We start from the raw sequence: 22500 nt of genomic DNA, 5'->3' as shown, positions 1-22500 counted from the left end.
GGACAGAGAGGTCCCCTTGGCTTTTACTGAACCAAGGGCGGTGCACAAATTGAAGAATAAAATATCCTTGATGCAGAGAAAATATCCAATGTGCTATACAGCTTCAAGACGTAGCTCTGCAATAGGGCGAGGAGTCAATATAGTTTCAAACTGCACAATAGTCGTGCCCGGTTCAAGGTTGGAGGCTCAGAAAACACACTGAGGCAAGCTCCTCCAAGCGTAAACCTCCATCCCTCGGATAACGAAGGATCACCAGCACGTAACAAAACACAACTTGAAAATATAAAACACGTCGTTAGCCAATAATAACACCAAGATAACCACCGGTGAGGAGACAAAAAGCTAATAAAGAAAGAATACAACACTTCTATACTTAACATTAAAAATCTAAAAACTTAAATAATTTAGAAATTAATGATAACTAAGTTACACCTCCTCACCCGACCAAAAAAAAATTTTTTCCAAATTTTTTTTTTTTTTTTTTTTTATAAAGTACGTTAACTCTAACTACAATATATATGTTATCACATACTGAAATAATAAAATAACATTCAAAAATAGTCATTAAACAAACTGCAGAGAGCAAAAATATTCTCATAAAAAACATGACCTAAACAAAAGGAAAGTGGGTGGCAAGTACCAAGGATAGCAGCTCACAAGGATAGCAGTATATAAGGATGCAGCATATAACAAATACCAACAACCTCATAAGCTTAATACTATTCACAGGAAAAGTTTCCAAAACCAGAAACTCTCAACATCACCATTCGATAAATAAATACCCAACCTAAGAGTTTCACATCACTCACACCATTACTAAACTTAAGAGCGAGTCATGGCTCTAACAACCGGATTCTGTTTATATAGTCCAAAGGCAATAACCTTTTCCACACTCAAATACACTGTTCAATTTCAGGGATACACCTTCACTCACTATCAAATAAATGTTTGGGCTCAAAAACCACTGTCTATTTCAGTGTTATATCACACTTATCACCATAGTGTCCAATACATACACACACACCGAACGACACAGAGAAGACCACCATAAGACTCCCCTGAGCAAACAAAAACACACAAAATCGATGAAGCGTAATTATTAGCCTGAAAATACAGAATAACCGGATTAGTGCCTATCTCTTTTCTTAGCTTATTATAAACCTTATCGTACCTGACACCTCAAAACCTTAGACCACCTATTTAATCAAACCATTAGCAAATACCAGTGATCACCCTCACCTTTTAACCTTAAATATCCCGTATACTACACCTAAAACATTATCGTCCTCTATAAAGAAACCATGATTTAATAAATCTTAAATATACATTTTTTTCTTTTTTTTTCTACTCACTACGTGCCCACTTCAACAGCACACACACCATAACTAGAACGATACAGATACTACCTTTAATAACTGCATAGCCTTCTGCCAATAACCACTATTCAACGCTGCGAGAGAGAAAATCGGCAACAACATTATCTTTTCCTGGGATGTGGGAAAATTCTAAATTCCACTCTTGCAGCATGAGACTCCACCTCATCAATCGTTGATTTTTTATTCTTGTATCTGCTGATGAAAGGTCAGGGGATTATGATCCGTCAAGACCTTAATAGGTGTATCTGTGGAGGAGAGATAAACCTGAAAATGGTTAATAAGCAAATACTAAAGCAAGAGTCTCTTTCTCCCACAGTGAATACCTACGTTGGGCGGAGGACAACTTTTTTGAAAAGAATGCGAACAGGATGAGAAACTCTGTTCGTCATTCTGCAACAACACCGCTCCTACACCAACGTCACTTGCATCCGTGGCAAGAGAAAAAGGAAGTTCAAAATCAGGAGCCCTCAAGACAGGGAAATTAATTAGTACTCTTTTCAAATTATCAAATGCCCTTTGTGTTTCATCAGTCCAGACAAAAGCTACCTTTTTTCTAAGATTATTAGTCTTAAAGGATCGGCGATGTCAGAAAAATTTCTAACAAACCTTCGGTAGTAGCCACCACCCAACCCAAGGAATTTCTGACATCCCTCCTGCACTTAGGGACTAACATTTTTTCAAATACATTCGATATTTGCTTGCTTAGGAGCAACTTTGCCATTACCAACTTCATGACCCAAATATACAACCCTCGCCTTTGCGAATTCACCTTTTCTTTAAATTAATTACTAAACCTGGCTTTCTTCAAAACCTCAAACAGTGCCCTAATACGTTTTAAATGTGCCCAATCATCACTATCAATAACAATATCATCAATATAAACAACACACCCTTCTAAACCATAGACTAAAGTATTCATTAACCTCTGAAAGGTGGCAGCCGCGTTCTTCATACCAAACGGCATCACTTTACATTGAAACAGTCCCTGTGGTGTTACGAAAGCAGACAAGGCCCTTGCCCGCTTCGAAAAAGGAACCTGCCAATAACCTTTCAGCAAATCGAATTTACTAATGTATTTGGCCTTACCCATACGATCAATACAATCCTCAAATTCGAGGTAATGGATAACAATCAGACTTAGACCATTCATTCAATTTAGGTAATGGGAAAAACCAAAAATAACCTGAAATCCCGTCGGGTTTCTTTACAATACAACAGGTGATGACCAAGGACTTTGACTAGGTTCAATTAGGTCATGTTTTAGCATATAATCAACTTCCTTCGCTACACCAAACCTCATTTTTGAAGGGATTCAACCTGTAAGGAGATCGTTTCACAGGAGTGGCGCTACCCTACGTCCACGTCATGCTCAAGGAACAGAAGTCCTTCCCGGTACATCCGAAAATAATTCCTTATAATTAAATACCAATTTCTTAAAGAACCTTTGTTCTTCATTACTTAAATGAGAAACCACCATTCCAGAAAAATTGTCCAGAAGAAATTCTTATTATCCGAACGCCATCACTTCCATTAAAACAATTATCATTAATACTTTCACCCTCTGAGAAAAAAGTAAAAGTGGTTATCGTTCTCGGAAACTACAGCATTCCCTATGGTTGCCACGGGAATGACTTTCTCCCGTTCCATATAAGCCTTCAACATATTTACGTGACAAAGCTGAAAAGGTTTCCTTCTCTCGGGAGTCTCTACTAAATATTTAACTTCACTAATTTTTTTCAAAATCTTCCAAGGACCTGAAAAAGAAGCTTTCAATGGATTTCCTGGAATGGGTAACAAAACCAAAACTTTGTCGCCTACCGCAAAGTCACGTGCTTTAGACCTGTCAAAAAAATACTTCATTCTTTTTTGGCTACATAATAAATTTTCACCTGCAAATTTCCAAGCCTTTGTTAACTTATCGCCTAGATTAGACACATAATCTAATAAATTAATCTCAGGGACGTCTCCCTCCCAAGACTCTCGAACAACATCGAGAGGACCTCGAACACAATGGCCAAACACAAGGCTGAAAGGCGAAAAACCTAAAGACTGACTTGGGACAGAACGAAAAGCGAACAACAAATAAGGTAATTCCTTATCCATTCAGAACCATTGATCAAAACAATACTTCTTTACCATAGATTTCAGGGTTTGATGAAATCCTCCAGAGCTCCCTGACTTTCTGGATGATATGGAGAAGAGGTCACATGTTTTATATTTAACTCTGCCATTTTATCTCTGAAATATTCCTGCTAACAAAATTAGAACCACAACAATAAGACTGAATTATTTTAGGCATCCCAAACCTGGTGAAAAAGTCAATTAGTACATCAACAATTTTAACACTTTTTATAGTACGTAGTGGTATTGCCTCGGGATATCGAGACATTCTATCCATGATAGTCAAAATATATTCATTTCCACTACGAGTCCTTGGTAATGGTCCAACAACATCAATAATGACCTCCCTGAAAAGGTTCGGAAACCACTGGAATAGTACATAGAGGCGCTTTTGGAATATAAGTGATTGGGTTTTACCGACCTTCTGACAGACATCACAGCTATTAACAAATTTCTTTACGTCTGCTTTCAAACTTCGGCCAATAATAAGTTCATTAGCAACTTGCCGGAAGTCTTATGAATGCCAAATGTCCGGCCAAACCACTTTCATGCGCCAATGATATCAACTCATTCCTGTAAACAAATGGAACCATTATCTGTTTCAAAATTTCATAATCAATATTATCAGCCTCCATAGGCCTACTCAACCTATATAAAATATTATTAATTATCTTAAATTTGGGACCAGTTATATCAGACACATCACCTGACTCAATAGGAAGATCCCGAAAATCCTTTTTTTTGTTTTTGAGCTTTGATAAGCTCTTCAGTGGTCCAATTCAGTTTGTCCTTGGAAAATCCCAAGATCTACAACTACACTATCACTACGTTCTAAACTACTTAAATCTAGATCGATTGTTGACTCTGCAGCGTCAACAATTCTAGCACTAGAACGAGTAATTGCTGCTACCTCACTATCAGGATTTATCAATATGGGATAGGTATTACTTAAGAGCAACATCATTCCCTATCACAACATCAACATCTTTAACCGGAAATTTATCAACGATGGCCAATTTCAAATTCCCTGCAAAGGAAGGGCAAATTAAATTAAAATTTTCAATAGCATAAGACTTTACCGTATCAGGAAAACCAGACAATAACACGAATTCCTCACTTTCAGGAACAAAATTACACGGCAATGCCTCCCTAAGGATCAAAGACTGAGCTGCTCCAGTATCACGCAAAATACGTACTCGTCTTTTCTTGGACGAATTTGGGGATGAGACACTACCGAAGGACAAATACTTATCAAAACAGCCATGTAGTCATTGGTCAGTGGACCTTGTTGGGATAGGTTCTCTCTCTCTTTTTTCCACACCCATCACTGGCCTACCATTAGCATTTTGCGATTTTCTAAATGCATAACACAAGCTCTTTATACGGTGCCCCTTCTTATTGCAAAAGAAGCTCGTCAATGTCTTCAATTTCTCTGGATTGTATATATTAGGTCTCCTATTACCTCTGTTAGGAGAAAAATTAATATTAGTATTAGCATTACCCTGATTATTACCTCTATAATTATTTCTATTAAACATCCTAGCATTATTATTGTTAGAATTATTATTCCTACCTACTTTAACCCAACTAGACTTCACATTTGTCGTACTCCCCCTAACTCACTCTTATGAGACAAATAATATTCATCACTAGCGATGGCTACCTCCTGAACGGTCTCGAGTTTTAACTCTTCGAGGTGGACCTTCAGTTTATCTGGGACACACCTCTTAAACTCTTCCACCAACATTAATTCCTTCAATTTCTCAAAATCTACCACTTCTTGGACTTGAGCCAATCACTAGCATATTGTTCCTTCGACCAATTGCAAATTCAACAAAAGTTTGTTCCTTACTCTTTTCTAAGTTCCTGAAGCGCTGCCCTATAGGCTTCAGGGACTAACTCATCAGGCCTTCAAGACAATAGCCTTCACACTCTCATAATCTGATGACAGATCCTCCTCCAGAGTTACATAACCACCTTCTGAAGCTCTTCCAACCAATTTTACTTTGTATATAGTGGTCCAATACTCTTGGGGCCACTCCAACCTTGACTGCAATCCTCTCAAACGAATACAAAAAACTCTGCTACATTGTTTTCCTCAAATTTAGGCACAAATTTGAGAGCCTGCGCTAAATTTAAATAGTAGGCGTTACTGACCTATTTGGGGAAGGGGGAGGGGAAGATGAGGATCTGTGTCTCTCATAGCAATCTATCATGCTGCTCTCTTTTTTCTCTTCCTCTGCCTTACTTTTCTATTTCAAACTCCATCTGCCTCAGAGCAATTTGCCTATCCAAAATTTCTACCGACAACAGTCCTTTATCAGGTTTCACTTCTTGTTCCCACCTGCCTTTACAGTTTTAACATATTCATAAATTTGCAATAGCAATACACCCTTTCTTATGGACACTTCATATTCCAATTCAAAAATGCTGCGCTACAATTTCCAAGTCTTCCCTATCAACTCTGCAAGCCTCTCTTGCCACCCCTCTCCGCTAAGGAGTTCTAATACATTAACAACCATAATGACCACTATTATTCACACAGAATACTAAATTTACACAAGACAACCACGAGGAGGTGAAAATATGCTGCCTGAAAAATAACCCAAGAATTAACTTTGCACATACACCGTTGAATACTTAGGAACGAAAGATCCTGTCAAAAACGGTCGCCACTTGTGATGGCTGGCTTGGACCACCACACAAAAACACTAAACTTTTATCAAATAGTATCACCAACAAATACCATTACTAAGTCCACAAAAGGTGGAATAGTATCCAACTTCAATAACAGTACAAAGTCAATTCAAGGGGGACAAAGAAAATACTACAAAAATATCTTAATTTTAATACACAAGTTTCAGATAGAAATAACACCTGAACCTCAACAATACCAATAATTAATGAGAACCACTCACTCTTAAACTCCCTGCAAAAGAAAACAATTATACGATAAAGACAGGTCAATCAACACATACATACTAAAAACGGGGAGAGGGTCCAGAAAGGAGGAGGCAAGCGAAAAGGTAAGAATAACCTCCAACCAATACAAACTAATATCCCTAACAACTTCATAGGTCTCCTCTTAGAAGACAATAATACACTCCAACGTCTGGAGGTTTAATCAAGGTGGCAGGGAAAATTGATCCCAAACTATGGTGTTGGGAAGGAGGCTTTTTCACAATCTCCAATAATGGATACGTCAGCAGATGATCAAAGTCGTGATCTAAGTAAATCTCGGTATAATTTCTTATTACCTTGGGGACAGAGAGGTCCCCTTGGCTTTTACTGAACCAAGGGCGGTGCACAAATTGAAGAATAAAATATCCTTGATGCAGAGAAAGTATATCCAATGCTATACAGCTTCAAGACGTAGCTCTGCAATAGGGCGAGGAGTCAATATAGTTTCAACTGCAATAGTCGTGCCCTTCAAGGTTGGAGGCTCAGAAACACACTGAGGCAAACTCCTCCAAGCGTAAACCTCCATCCCTCGGATAACGAAGGATCACCGCCACGTAACCAACACAACTTGAAAATATAAAAACAGTCGTTAGCCAATAATAAACACCAAGATAACCACCGGTGAGGAGACAAAAAGCTAACTAAAGAAAGAATACAACACTTCTATACTTAACATTAAAAATCTCAAAAAAACTTAAATAATTTAGAAATTAATGATAACTAAGTTACAACATACATACATACATACATACATACATACATAACATATATATATATATATATATATAATATATATTACTAATATATATATATATATATATATATATGTATGTATGTATGTATGTATGTATGTATATATACTTAGAGTATGACATAGTACCTGGCTTCTGCAATGTATATATATATATATATATATATATATATATATATTATATAATATATATATATATATGTATATATATATATATATGTGTGTGTATATATATATATATATATATATATATATATATATATATATATATTATTATTATATATTGCTACTTTCAAAATGCATGTTTCCCCTCTTTGAAATGTCATGTAGAATTATGCAACATTTTTTCAGATTCCTAGATAGCTTAGAATAGGATGTTTTAAAATGTGTGTTCAGATTTCGCATTACATATTGAAAAGAATATATATTAACGTAGAACGTAAAAAGAGAGAGAGTTTTCTTTGTCCATTCGAAACTATGAATGTTTAACTTTTATGTCAACACTGTAAGATTGGAGGGTCTGCGAGATCCGTTTGCTTCCCTAAATCTGTCAACGCATTTGATAGCGAGAGAATTGACTCTTGCGTTGTTATCAAAACATGTCAATCTTAATTGTCGCTCAGCCTCCGTTTCGATCGAGTAAAGTAAGTCTTTTTTTTAATAGACTTGTCTTGTACGTGTATGTCTTTGCCGAGTCCCACGTGGGGATTGCATATTTCTTTATGAAGATTGCATCAGATTTCGAAGCTACTGGAAGCATTTGTGACAAGAACGTTTTGTATCATATCTGCCCTGTACAGTTTTTGCAAGGGAAGAAGATTTCATTAGATCATAGAACCTCGAGGCGGTTAGATCGCGCTCTCTCTCTCTCTCTCTCTCTATGAGATTATATTAACGTAACGTAAACTGGTCACTCGTAACTTAGATTTTCCTATTTGATATTTCTTAGAGTTTGTTTAGTGTTATTTAGTTTTTTTTTATGTGGAATCTGAACAAACATTATTTCGTAACGGCGCCTGGTTTTTGTGAGTGTGAATCAAGCCTGCAGCAAAGCAAAGAAAGAAATTGGTATACCAAAAAGGTAAAGTTATATTTTTATTAGTTGCAACTTATAACGGTTAGGTAATAACTAATAACTAATAACGGATAGGAACAGTGATTAACTAATAACTAATATTTAATGGTTATGATGGTTTGGTTAACTAATAACTAATAACAGGTGGTTATGAAGGTTTGGTAAAAACTGATGGTTAAAATGTTTTGAGTGAAAAAGATTTACACTTTTACACATTGCGTATTTTTGTGTTTGTGATTGTTCCATTGTTTGTGCACTTGTTCATTTTCTTATTGAAGTATGTCTTTTTATTTTATATTTTCATTTGCATTCACAGTTTAATTGACTTAGTTATTTTCATTGCTTAATCATTGCACATTTAATTAAATTTAACACTTGTGAATTAATTTGCATTTACTTAGAATTCTTTTCAAGTTTTGTTGTTGTGAATTAACTTCAAAATTTCAATTATTGCCTAAAACTTTCGAATTTTGATTGAATTAGTTTTCTTGAATTTTGTGATAAATTAATTTTGATTTAATTTGATTCAAGAATTAATTAAACTTTACTTTGTTTTCAAGTAACAGTAATTTTCCCTGATATTGTGAATTTCATTTATAAATTTTGAGTTTAATAATAAATTTTTGTGTTTTCATTTATACCAGTATATTTGATTATGATTATATTGATGATAGGTAAAAACATAGAGTGGTAATTGATTTGCTTTCCTTCAATTTACTTGAAGTGACTTAGAACCAGGGAAGTACTTAGACTTCTGCAATCAGGGAAATACTTAGACTATTAAAGTTGTTGATGAAGTGATGCCCTTTGATTAATTTAATTACTTACAAGATTGCCTCAAACCTGTTTTGATGAACTTAGTCTGATTTTCTGCAATACTGGTAAGTGTTAAGGGATCACTGTTGCCTTTACAGTATTCAGTCGTTTAAACGTGTTATGAGGGTTCAGGTGTCTGGCTTTTGTGAGGTAACATTAAATGAATGGTAAAGTGTAGTAACAGATACTTGGCACTTAGTACCTATTGTTTAATGGTGCCCAGAGACCAGGGAAAACAGATTTCACTATCACTCTAGAATATACTGGTGGTGTTAGGGATATATTTTGTTAGGAGAGTGACCATATAATTTTGTTTTGCATTTATTGTATTGAATTGTAAGTTGATAACTTAAGAGGAAAATGGCTCAGTTCAAGGTTCAGGAATTTTTAGCAGCCCCTTCTATCCAAGTTCTGTCTAAAACCACTCTGACTAGAGCACATTGGAGCACTTTAGCAGAGGCATGTGGTGGTTATGTGTCTACTAGTATGGTAAAGGCACAAATAAGATGTATTGCTATGGAATCATTGATAAAATCTGGTAGAATAACTGATGAAGATGAGTTAGAATTGGCTCAAGAGTTGCTTGAATGTAAGCACGTGCTGCAATCTCATAAATAAGCAAGCAGAAAAGAAAGAGAAAAGTGATGCAGAGTTAGAGCTTAGACGCATTGAAGCAGAAGAGAATTTGATTAAGCTAAAAATGCTAGCTGAAAGAGAGAGAATGCAAGCTGAAAGAGAAAGAATAGACAGGGAAAAACAAGAAAGAAGAGAGAGAGAAGAAGAAAAAGCAGCAGAGGAGGAAAGAGAAAGGGTAAAAGAAGAAAGAGAAATCACAAGACATGAAAGGGAAATGGAATTATTAAAAGCTAGATCCACATTACCTGTAACACCGTCTAACCCTAACCAAGGTAATCAAGACCCTGTATTTGATGTAGTGAGAGTGCAGAAGTTAATCCCTAAGTTTACTGAAGAAGCTCCAGATGAGTTTTTTTATCACTTTGAGAAAATGGCTTCAGGTATGGGATGGCCAGAAAGATAAATGGTCAGTTTTTGCTACAAAGGTCTTGATTGGTAAAGGGGAGAGAAGTGCTTATCTAGCCTTAACAGCTGGTCAGTGTAAAGACTACAAGGTACTTAAACACAGTGTGCTACAAGTTTACCAGATGACCCCAGAGTACTACAATGAAAGATTCAGAAATTTAAGAAAAGATGAGAAGGGAACATTCCTAGATTATGCTTACAAAGTGAGGTGTTTCAAACGTTGGGTAGAAGCTGCTAAAGTTAAAACTTTTGATGAGTTAGAAGAGTTACTTGTTCTTGAATAGTATCTTAAGGGAATTCCTGAACATATAAGAGCCTATTTAAGAGAGAGAGAAGTGAAGAAACTTGACAAAGCTGCTACACTTAGTGAAGATTATAATATAATCAGTAGTAAACGTAATTACAATGTCAAGTATCAGAGTCAACAACGCCCAGGTTTTAAGTCTTATCCAAATAACAGGAACAAATTTAATGGGAAACCTTCAAGTGATAATACCAAGAGTACACAAGGTAATACACCTCAGCAAACTAATGTGAAATCCTCATCCAGTTTTTCAAGACAGTTACAGAGACCTAATGTTGTCTGTTTCAAGTGTGGAAGAGTAGGACACTACAGTCAAGTGTTTTACCGGAATCAACAGCAGTCAAAGCCAGTTGGTCAAGTTGTAAAAGGCGACCAGGTGAAACAAACTACGAAGAGCAGTGTGGGAAAGAATCAGACTCCAGAGAAGAATGAAACTAAACAAGCTGAATGTTTAGCAACCAGTGGAAATGTTACCTCAAGCAGTGAGTGGTTTAGCAGTGTGGAGCCTTTTAAGCCATATATCTATGAGGGTACGCTGTCAACTCAAGAAGGAAGTATGCAGGTACCAGTCAAGATATTACGTGATACAGGGAGTAACCATAGTGTGGTAGTACATGGTTCTCACCCTCAGTTGGAGAAGTGTCTCACAGGAGATTCAGTTATGTTGAAGGGTATAGGAGGAGAGGAAGTAACTCTTATATGCTGCTTACACCTGTCATGTGAATTGGTGACAGGGAATGTTGATTTTGCTGTAAAGGACTCACTGGCTGTGGAAGGTGTACATGTTCTGTTGGGGAATGAAGTTGGTGGTGTGCCATTTATTCCTTGTCCTGTAGTGACAGACAAAGCATTGAGGATTAGTCCTACAGTAGAGTTGGAGAAGAATAACCCCCACCTGTTTCCTAGTTGTATAACTACCAGAAGTATGAAGAGGACTACGACTGCAAGTGAAGAAACATATCTGCCAAGATAGTTGTTGAAAAACTTGGAGTTTTTCTCAAAGTTTGGTATACCAGAGATAGTACACAGTGACAGAGGAACAAACTTTACTTCAAAGTTATTCCAGGATGTGATGAATTTGTTAGGAGTGAAACAACAGTTATCCACTGTCTATCATCCAGAAACTTAAGGTGCCTTGGAAAGGTTCCACCAGACATTAAAAAGTATGCTGACAAAGTATTGTTCTGAGTCAGGAAGAGAATGGGATGTTGGTTTACCATTAATGTTGTTTGAAGTTAGGAATGCTTATCAAGAAAGTATGGGATGTTCACCTAATGAAATGATTTTTGGAAAAGAAGTTAGAGGACCGTTGAAGATTCTTGCAAAAAATTGGGAAGAAAACCAAGAGGAAAGCCAAGGAGAGTATGTGAAGAACTTAAGGAAAAGGTTGAAAGAGATTAGAACGTTCTCTTTAGAAAACTTGAAAATGAGTCAAGAGAAAATGAAAAGGAGATTTGATGCTAAGACTAAGCTAAGAAGTTTTAGTGTTGGTCAACAAGTGTTAGTGTTCTTACCTGTCAAGAGATTTCCCCTCACTAATAAATTTCAAGGTCCTTACAAGATAATTCAGAAGTTAAGTGATAGAACTTATGTGATTGAAACACCAGAAAGAAGAAGAAGACAAAGGAAGATACATCCAAACCTCTTGAAACCTTATTTCTCAGAAACTAAAACTGAAACTGTGTCAGTAACCCAGACAACTTTATCTACAGAAGACGATGATTACTACGAATTGGGAGCTGCAAGCAAGATGAATAATTCTTCAATTTTGGAAAATTTGGAGGATAAACTGAAACATCTGAGTGTTGAACAAGGTGAAGACTTAAGTGAAGTAATTAGAAGTTTTCCAGAATTTTTTTCAGATGTACCTAGACGTACTGATATGACCAAGCATGAAATCAAGATTCAAGAAGATGGAAGACCTTTCAAGCAAAGACCCTATCGCTTATCACCGTATCATCGAGATGTTTTGAAGAAGGAAGTTGAGTATTTGCTGCAACATAGATTAGCAGAACCCAGTTCAAGTCACTTCAGTTCTCCATGTGTGTTAGTGAAGAAAACAGATGGTTCATTTAGGATGTGTACTTATTATAGGAAGCTGAATTCTATCAGTGTGGCAGATAATTATCCTTTGCCTCTTATAGATCAGTTACTTGATAATATTGGGCAAGCCAAGTTTGTTTCCAAGATAGACTTGTTGAAAGGATATTATCAAATTCCCTTAGATGAGAATGCTAAGTTGCTGTCAGCTTTTATTACTCCATTTGGACTATATCAGTACACTGTTCTGCCATTTGGTCTGATGAATGCACCCGCAACATTTCAACGAGTGATGGATCAACTGCTAGGATCAATAGAAGGAGTAGGTGTATACCTAGATGACATCGTCATTTACTCTACAACGTGGGAAGAACATCTGAAGATTCTGAGGAAAGTTTTCAAGAAACTACAAGAAGCAGGATTAACAGTCAACTCAGAGAAGAGTGAGTTTGGCAAGGCAACTGTACAGTATCTTGGGTTTGAAGTTGGGAAAGGCCTTCTTGAGCCAGTAAATGCTAATGTAGAAGGTATCCGTAAGGCTACCCCACCTACTACCAGGAAACAGCTACAGAGATTTTTAGGCATGGGTGGATTCTATCATCGTTTCTGCCCAGACTTCTCAGCCGTAGTAGCTCCCTTGACAGACTTATCAACAATTCTTGGTAATTTGTATTTTTCCTAGGATACTTACCTCGAACCATTCCAATGGAGATTCCCGGATGTCGATCCGGGTCCGTCCAGAAAAAACTGGTTATACGCCGCACCCAGGCCAGGCCTATATCTTTAGGGGTCGAAGACCACGTTATCCTGCTGACCTGATGCCAGTCCTTCTCTGGTCGCAGGCGCATACATACGCCCCTGCTCGTCCGGTGTCCGGCTCATTTCCTTTGTCCTTGTGTGTTTTTGTATACGTGTGCTGAGCGTATGTGTGATGTCGGCCTTGGAGCCTCAACGTCGTTGCCCCGGCCCGTGATTTATATATATATATATATATATATATATATATATATATATATATATATATATATATATATATATATATATATATATATATATATAATATATATATATATATATATATATTGAATAACTTGATCACGAAGTATATAAAACGTGATGCTATGTATAAATAAAGTTTTTTTTGCCACGAAGGATTGCAGATTTATTTTTAATGGAGAATATTACCAACAAATATTTGGTATGGTCATGGGTAACCCTTTATCACCTCTCCTTTCAAACTTATATATGGAATTTTTTGAGAGACAACACCTCCCGAATATCACACTTATCCCCTTAAAATGGTACCAATATGTCGATGATATCTTAGTAGTCTTACCTGGTGGTATCGATGTAAATGATTTACTGTCTAAATTGAATAATTTAGTGTCATCCATAAAATTCACTGTTGAAACTGAAAATAACAATGTAATCCCTTTCCTAGATGTATTAATACATAGAGAATCTTTCCAATGCAAATTCAGTATCTATAGAAAACCCACAAATAATTTAACATATGTACACTTTTATTCTGGCCACCATCTTAATATTAAAATTTCAATTTTTTCTTCTATGTTCCTACGCGCTTTGCGTATCACGAGTCCACAATACCTGGACGAAGAAATAGAATACATAAAAAAGATAGGAAACGATCTCTGCTACCCACCTCATTTAATTGATTTATGTTATCAAAAAGCTCATAAAAAGTTTTATAATGTTGCTATTAATGAAAAAGAAATGCCTAAAAATGTACTTAGCTTACTTATTTTTCGTGATTTGAAACCATAAAATCAATATTTAAATCGTTTAATGTTAATGTAGTGTTCTCTTATAACAATACCATTAAAGATATGTAACAAATAACATCATTTACAAAATTCCTTGTAAGGATTGCCCATCGTTTTACGTTGGTCAGTCTAGTAAAAATTTGTGTGTTCGGATTAAGCAGCATATGTATTCAGTTAGAACAGCCCAGACTTCAAATGCACTGTTTATCCATCTGAGTGAAAAATCTCATTGTATTAATGGGGTGATACCTCGGTAATTGCTAGATCTAATAGATTATGTTTCAAGAAAATTTACTGGAATCGGCAATTATCAAATCACTAATAAAAACAACCTAAATCTTAGTCTGGGAATGTACCATTTGGACCCATATTTTTGAAGATGTTTATGAAGGACCTCAAAATAAATGAACTAATAAATTAGTCCCACATGTATATAGTTATTATTTCTCTCTCTCAGTCTCTCTCTCATCCTCCATCATCATCTCTCAATCTCATCCTCTCATCTCTCTCTGGGTTCGATATTCTCTCTCCTCTTTCTCTTGCTCGATATTATGTCTATTTATATTTTCTTTCATCTTTTCATTAATAATAATTTTTGTTGGGAAAATTTGTGTAAAAATTCATATTAAATTGAATATGCTCCCATGTTGTTTTAAAAAATGTACTGTTTTTCTGGAAGAATCACTTGTTTACTGTGATCCTTCAAGGTGTGGCTAGCCTATGGCGACTCCTCCTCTCTGTAGAGTGAAAATCACCCTTATGGCTAATCTGGTAGTGTCAGTTTGTATATCAAGCCTTCTTTTGACTTTGGTGTTCTTTGTAAAATCAGTATGCCTCAGTAAACGGTCCGAATAGGACCGAAAGTACTCGGCTATCTCGCTTTTTCATTTTTCCTTCATGGCAAAAAAAAACCTTTATATATATATATATATATATATAATATATATATATATATATATATATATATATATATATATTTATATATATATATATATATATATATATATATATATATTATATATATATAAAATATATATATATATATTATATATATATATATATATATATACTATATATATATATATTATATATATATAATATATATATATATATATATATATAATATATATATATATATATATATATATATTATATATATATATATATATATATATATATATTATATATATATATATATATATATATATATATTGATACAAATATGGATCACCTCGTCTTCCCAGCAGTATTTAATTAATTTTATTTCTAAATGAGCAGCCATGTTTTCTCCTAAATCAGCTGATTTTGATAGAGAACACACGATAGGATGGGTGCAAAGTATTTCCATTAGGCTGAATCTTAGGGTAAGACGGGCGAGTCACGGGATGAGCTAGGCCTCAATATGGGTTTTAGGGACTCCTACCATAAGACCTTTTTCCTTCCAAATTTGCTGGTTGTTGTTTTTCACTTTCAGGCAATGCCCGAGGCGGTGTGTGAAATGCCCACGTTTCTAAGACACCCAGCATTGCTCTCAGTCGAAGCTAGACCTAAAGCAAGGTGGACACGCCTTCTCTCCTCCTCTAACGGGAAGTCAGCCTTTTGTCCAAACATTGGTGGGACCATCTTCATAACAGACAACTGTTCAAGCCCCAAGGATTTACAGTACGTCTAGAAAGTGTAAAACTCCAAACCAGCTCTTTTTCTCCAAGACGACCCTTGCTAATTTCATTTTCAAATTTCCCTTGTATCACTTTTACATCGAAAGCCCTTTGTCCTCATCGGGCCATGTGCTTCCCCTTGTGACTTGTTATAGATTAAGTCTTCAGTGCATACCTCAGTTAAACACTAGAGTTCCTTTTCCCCAGTGTGTTAGAGAAAACTGAATAATCGTAACTTGTGCAAAAAGTTTTCCTTTTTATTTTGTGCCTAATCTGGGATTTTTTCCAGATTTGCTGAGTCAAGTGTCCAAGTCTTCGCGCTCCCAAGTGCTGCATTACCGCAAGATAATACGAATAATTTTGAAAGCCAGCATTTCCGTGAATCTCATTTTAGACAGCTATCCCCTTGTGAGAGATAATATTGGTCCCCGTGCGGACAAGCTGCATTTACTCTCTCTCCAAGCCATTTCAATGGCCTCTTGTAAACAAATGTATGTAAAGTAATTAGCTGAGTTTTCTGGAAACCTCTTTCTCTAAAAATAATAATACCAAAACCCCCTTTTTTAGGGTAAGTTAAAATCCAGTGACCTTGCATTTCCATATAATATTTTCCGTTTACAATTCAGTTTATACGAGGCCCTGATACGTAAATATATATATATATATATATATATATATATATATATATATATATATATATATATATAATATATATATATATATATATATGCAACAAATTATCTGGGCAGCGCAGGAAAGGACATGATATAAATCAAAACAAATAACAGTGCTATGTCTTCCGAAATACACGTAATACATAATACTTGAAAGAAGCCTGGGTCTTAGGCGGAATTAAGCTGAACTAACAACTCCCAAGGGGGGATTACAACTCGAGAGGATTCACCCCATTATTTATTTGATATAATCTCTTAAAAAGAGTTTATTTTCGTCGTCATAACTTCAAAGGCCGAACTGTTACTTTGCTACATAACCGCCACAATTTGGTGTGAACGTCCTTGTAGGGTACAAATTATAATTATTATGCCAATTCAATCGTTTATATACTACGTAATAAATGATGCATATACAAAAGGTGTATATATGTGTGTATGTATGATATATATATATATATATATATATATATATATATATATATATATATATATATATATATATATATATATATCGCTCCCTTTCACGCAACCTCCCCCCCTCCCCCCCAACAATACCAACAGCGACGAACTTGAAAAAGGCTGAATTCCGTACGTGGGACTGAAGCAATAAAACATCAGTTTTAATAGAGAGAGAGAGAGAGAGAGAGAGAGAGAGAGAGAGAGAGAGAGAGAGAGAGAGAGAGAGAGAGAATCTTGAAAGGCTCTGTCCCGTACGAGTATATAAGTTTCTACAAAGAATTTTTGTGTCAAATTTAAAATTCTCTCTCTCTCTCTCTCTCTCTCCCAATAACATTTAGTACAACAGAAAAATATACGAACAACACGTGCAACAATTAACGCCAGAGGTTACTGATGCTTTGCGAATTATAATACGGCTGTTTTCCACATATAAAAGTTTATGCAAAACTTTGTGTAACATCTCCAAGGTTCATTTTGCATTATATAAAAAATTAATATCTATTATTGCTGGAAGATGCAGGGGATCAGGTAAAATTTTATGCTTTAGTGAAAGAAACTCTGACACAAATCTGATAAAAATGAAAGATTTTTAGTCGACAATTGAGTGACTACACTGCATTTTGGTGATGTCTTAATTAAGAAATTTGTTGTTCCCTAGATAGGTATTGTTTACATTTTAAAAATTGTTTTCCATAAACGTTTGCTTCGAGAGACCAGATTTTTAGGAGGAAATACAGAATGCCATCAATAATTACTGATACTGCCTATTTGCCTTTCATTTGTATTCCAAAGCCTAGGTTAATCCAAGAAAATTGTCTCATTTGAAACCTGACCTCAAAAGCAATGGCCTTTGTAATCAGAAAATTATATATGTATAACTGAATCACAAAAATTTTGGTACGTGATGAATATATAAATAAAAGTAAAGGCCCCGAAGGAAAGTGAAACAGTGGAGGACTGCAAGATCTTTTGACTCCTTTACTAAATTAAAGGATGCAGAGTCGAAAGATCTAGCAGCAATCCATTATTTCACTTTTCTTTGTGGCTTTTACCTTTATATGCTATATATGTGTGCGTGTGTGTGTGTGTGTGGCGTACAAAGGTAAAAGCCACAAAGGAAAATGACACAGTGGAGTACTGCAGTATTGCAACCAGAATTACTTTCTAAAGATAAGGAATGAATGGAACATGTAATCTGTTCACAAATTAATATATCTAAAAGGGCAATCAGAAGATATACAATTAAAAGAGCTCTGTCTGGCTCCGTGGAGAATTTAAAATTAGCGATAAACAATAACACTATGCAGTGGAGCACTGTATACAAGCGTGAGCGTCGCTATCATTCAGTGATATTGCACCCCGATACTGGAACTGGCAGAGTGAGGTGAGTGGCACTGTTGATCTACAGGGGCAGGCAAACAATGGAGCAGTGTACACCAGGGGTTCTCATCCGTTTTAATATGTTCCCCTCGAAGTCTTTCAATATTGGTCACGTACCCCTTACCCACAATGCAGCATCAGGTAGGGTAACATGAAATGCATGGTTTATTTACTTAGTTCATTAAGTTTAAATTGTGGTATAGTATATGTGGAGCAGACAAAATTATTAATTGAGGGTATGTCACCATGAGGTACTGTTGATAAGAACTAGTACTTCACAGGGAAACACTATGTGACTGGCTGCTAGCATGCAATACATTTACTAAAACAGAACTATATCAGTTTTCAATCTTTGTTCCAATGAACTAATGCTGCTTGCAGCTAGCTGCAACTTGTTACTAGTACCAGTGATAGGTAAGTCATTGTGTGTGTGACTAGCATATAAAAATAATAAAAGAGAACTAAATCAAGACACATTTTTCCAATAACTGTGACTGTGAGGTAGTGGTACTATATATAGCTTATAACTAGTTACTCATGGGGAAATTACCGTGTGCGTACCTAGTGCCGATTGTTAAGCCTGCAACTAGTTATTATTAACTATACTCTGTTTTTTTCCATCTGTTCATCCACCTGTGGTGTTTTCGCATGGTAACACTGCGTCCCAGGCTTTAAATAGTTACGCTATGTGTAAGTTTTAGGTAAATATCTGGGTGTACATTTGCAACTGAAAAGTTTTAATAATTTACTGTATGCGAATTACACCATTAATATTTGAAGTAGGATATTATTTAAAGTCCGGGACACAGTGTTACCATGTGCATACACCACAGGCTGATGGACAGATGGAAAAAAACAGAGTATAGTTACGCACAGGGAAGTCAGTGTGTGACTGCATTAAAATACAAGTACTATAGTCTAATTCTGAGAGATAGTTGGGCCAGTTTCTTTGCTACCAACAAGTCAATCCTTGGCACAATCTTTGAAGGAGCCACTCTTATGTCGTCTCTGACTGCAAGATGTGAATGTAACTTGTTTTTAATCAAGCCAGGCTGAGAATTCCTGCTCACAGCAGTATGTAGAAGGAAACACTAGGAGGTTCCATACACATTTGTTTGCTAAAGCAGAATAGGACCTAGCCAATGTTGACCAGAATCTGGTCAATGACAATCTATCAAATGAATGTTTTACAGTCGAGTCACTGACAGTCAACGAATTCTTCTTGTAATTCATCTGGAAGGGATGTAAGGTCCAACTTCAATGGATTTCAAATGAACTGGCAATCTAAGTCTGTGATAACAGGAAAATATTTATCCAGGTTTGCAGTTATTCAAAACTGAAGTATTTTGAGAAGCCTGTCACGTACCCGAAAAATTCCTCTCACATACCCCTGGGGGTACACATACCCCAGGTTGAAAACCTCTGGTCAACAAGAATCTGCAAAGTATTCGACAAAGAAATACTTGTATTTTGGCAAGAGCAAAATCACACAACAACTGCAAGATTTAGTTGTATATCAGATCTTCTAAGTTACGTTGAATGCATTGAGCATAACTCGATTTAAAGTAGCAAAGTATGATCACTGATATCACTATTCACACTAAATCACTCAATGGCTCTCATAGGGAGGTGGGAATTCTAGAAATGGGAATTTACAGGAGAGAACACAGCTGAAACAATGTTTGCTTTCAGTTACCTTTAATCTGTGATGTGACAGGCATGGAGTTGTACTAGGGCATTGGCCAAAAGACATGGGTCACTTGCAGTGCTTCACCAAAGGGTGGAAAGACAATGCTTTCATGAATCAAGAACCAAGCAGGTAGGCGGCTGTCAAGAGGACTCATGTGCAGTCTCTATGCAGTTTGTGGTTACTTGAAGATACTAGCCATTGTCAGCTCCAAGACAGTAGAGAGAGGCGGGCTGAATAATCAAGTACAGGATCACTTCCCGGTAGGAATAATACAGCAGGGCGATAGGCCTTGCATTACTGGCGAGGTCGAAGTGCCCCGTGTTACAGGCTACGGCAAAGTGCTATTTGGTTTAGGCCCGGTCAGGCCGTATATATACCAGAGTTGGATAACAGGAATCATCTTGTCCAACCTGGATATTGTCATTCTCAAAACACAAACAAGTTCCTTGAGGGGGGTGATTCATCTCGGATCTATCATCTTCAACACTTATCTTCCACAGGAGCCTGAAACTTTTAACGCCTGCAAATGGGTGCAAATATAGGCAGAACAATAGAAAAACAAGTGGGTCGAGAGAGGTTTTACAGGAAAATCACTTCCCCAGAGATTAAGACAACACAACCAGTCAGTTAGGTATGGACAACAGAGCTCAGTTATTTCTAACCACAAAAATAACCATAACTACGGAATAAACTGGAATTAGTCACGTATAATCTATAGCATCAAATGCCGGTACAAAAGCCAAACGGCAGTCAGCCTTGATTAAACAAAGACAGGTAAGGAACATCTCAAAGGACGCTTCGGATTCAGATATCATATTTAAAATCTTCCTTCAACCAATTCTTAAGAAGATTAAAGAGGAATTATCAGCGGGGGTGACTTAATAAAAACAGCTACCTGTGGATGGATCTCTTGGTATAAATACTGCCTTTTCTGTAAGTATTCTTTATTCATTACCTACCAGAAGCGAGCGACAGCAGTCTCCGAAATATAGCACTTACCTTCTACATTTTTATCATTTTTAAGTGCTCCTTTTATTAGATGGAATTCTATTGTAACAGAACATTTTTACCATTCTCACACACACACACACACATACATATATATACACGTGTATATAAACAGGAGGACTTAAAGGAGGTAATGCATGTCTCAAGTTTATTTCCAGCCAACGATTCAAAGCATGGCTTCATCATCAGGGGATAATAAAAAAACTAATAGTGGTTAAGAACAACATATACGACTCGGTAAAGATCACTGATGTTGGTCACTCAGTTTTCACATCTTGAGGCGTTGGTTAGGTTTTAACTTCATGTTTTTGTTGTTTGTTAATATCTAAAATATTAACAACATTAATGATTTTAACTGATTCATTTTTATTGATTTTAATTGCTATTAGTTTTGTATTTTAGCCCTGATGATGAAGCCATGCTTTGAATTGTTGGCTGGAACTAATCTTGAGACGTGCATCACATCCTTTTCGAGTATATATAATTGCACTGTGTATAAAAGCAAAATGGTAAGCAATGAACAATTTCAGAGTTGTGAAAAGTATGCAGAAGCATTAATTCGAAAAACTTAATCTTTATTATAATTTATTTCATGGACGCACAAGCAGGCACACACAAGCACGCACAAATCTATGTTCAGGTTTCCGAATACAAAACAATTTTCAGGAGTGAACAAATGGAGACAAAAGTCGCCCTCGTTTGTTTCTGTTCAATTATAGTAATTAAATTACCTTTGATAAATTAAAATCAAATTTTGCATGCTAGCGATAGAAAATTACACCTTGAAACCTCGTTCTTTTCCTGAACGTGACTCATCTACGTCAAAAACAATGGTATGAGCATGGACGAAATTTCACCTCAGTATTTGAAATATCTAAGTTAAAGAGAAGGAAAGCAAAGGAAATATCATTTTTACTGTTCAGTTAAAATCGACTTATTCACGCAAGCACAAAATAGTCGAAACAGGCAGGAAGAACATTAAAATCCTATTTTCTCCTTTTTCCAATGTAATGAACATTCGTGAAAGAGATTGATGTTAAATGAAATAGCGAGAAATGCGAAATGTTATGACTGTCATCATTCAAAAAGGCCGGCGGGAAACAATTCACGCAATGAGAATATTTTTCAAAACTGTGAAGCAGACAGAGGGGTTTCCGGATGATAGATGGGCAAAGAATAGAATGATATATTTGATAATAAAGTTTGTTCGTTCCAGAATTCTATTGTGGTAAAGGTATAAAGACAATGAATCTCGGCAATCACCTGATTTCAATTTAGTTTCAATTTAGGGAATGAGTAATTACGTGATCAGTGTTTGGAAACGCAGAAAAAAAGTGGAAAAACACACACACACACAAACAC

At 36.0% G+C, this 22500-nt stretch overlaps 1 long non-coding RNA gene across 1 annotated transcript in view; it reads right to left on the bottom strand.

Moving 5' to 3' along the window:
* LOC135220097 (uncharacterized) overlaps positions 1 to 22500 on the bottom strand; it is a 252935-nt gene that overhangs the window by 193138 nt on the left and 37297 nt on the right. The window lies entirely within an intron of this gene.

This window comes from Macrobrachium nipponense, chromosome 1, assembly GCF_015104395.2.
Source record: "Macrobrachium nipponense isolate FS-2020 chromosome 1, ASM1510439v2, whole genome shotgun sequence".
NCBI classification, from domain to species: domain Eukaryota; kingdom Metazoa; phylum Arthropoda; class Malacostraca; order Decapoda; family Palaemonidae; genus Macrobrachium; species Macrobrachium nipponense.
Note: the sequence above shows the minus strand (reverse complement) of the source record. Positions and strands in the feature narration are given on the sequence as shown.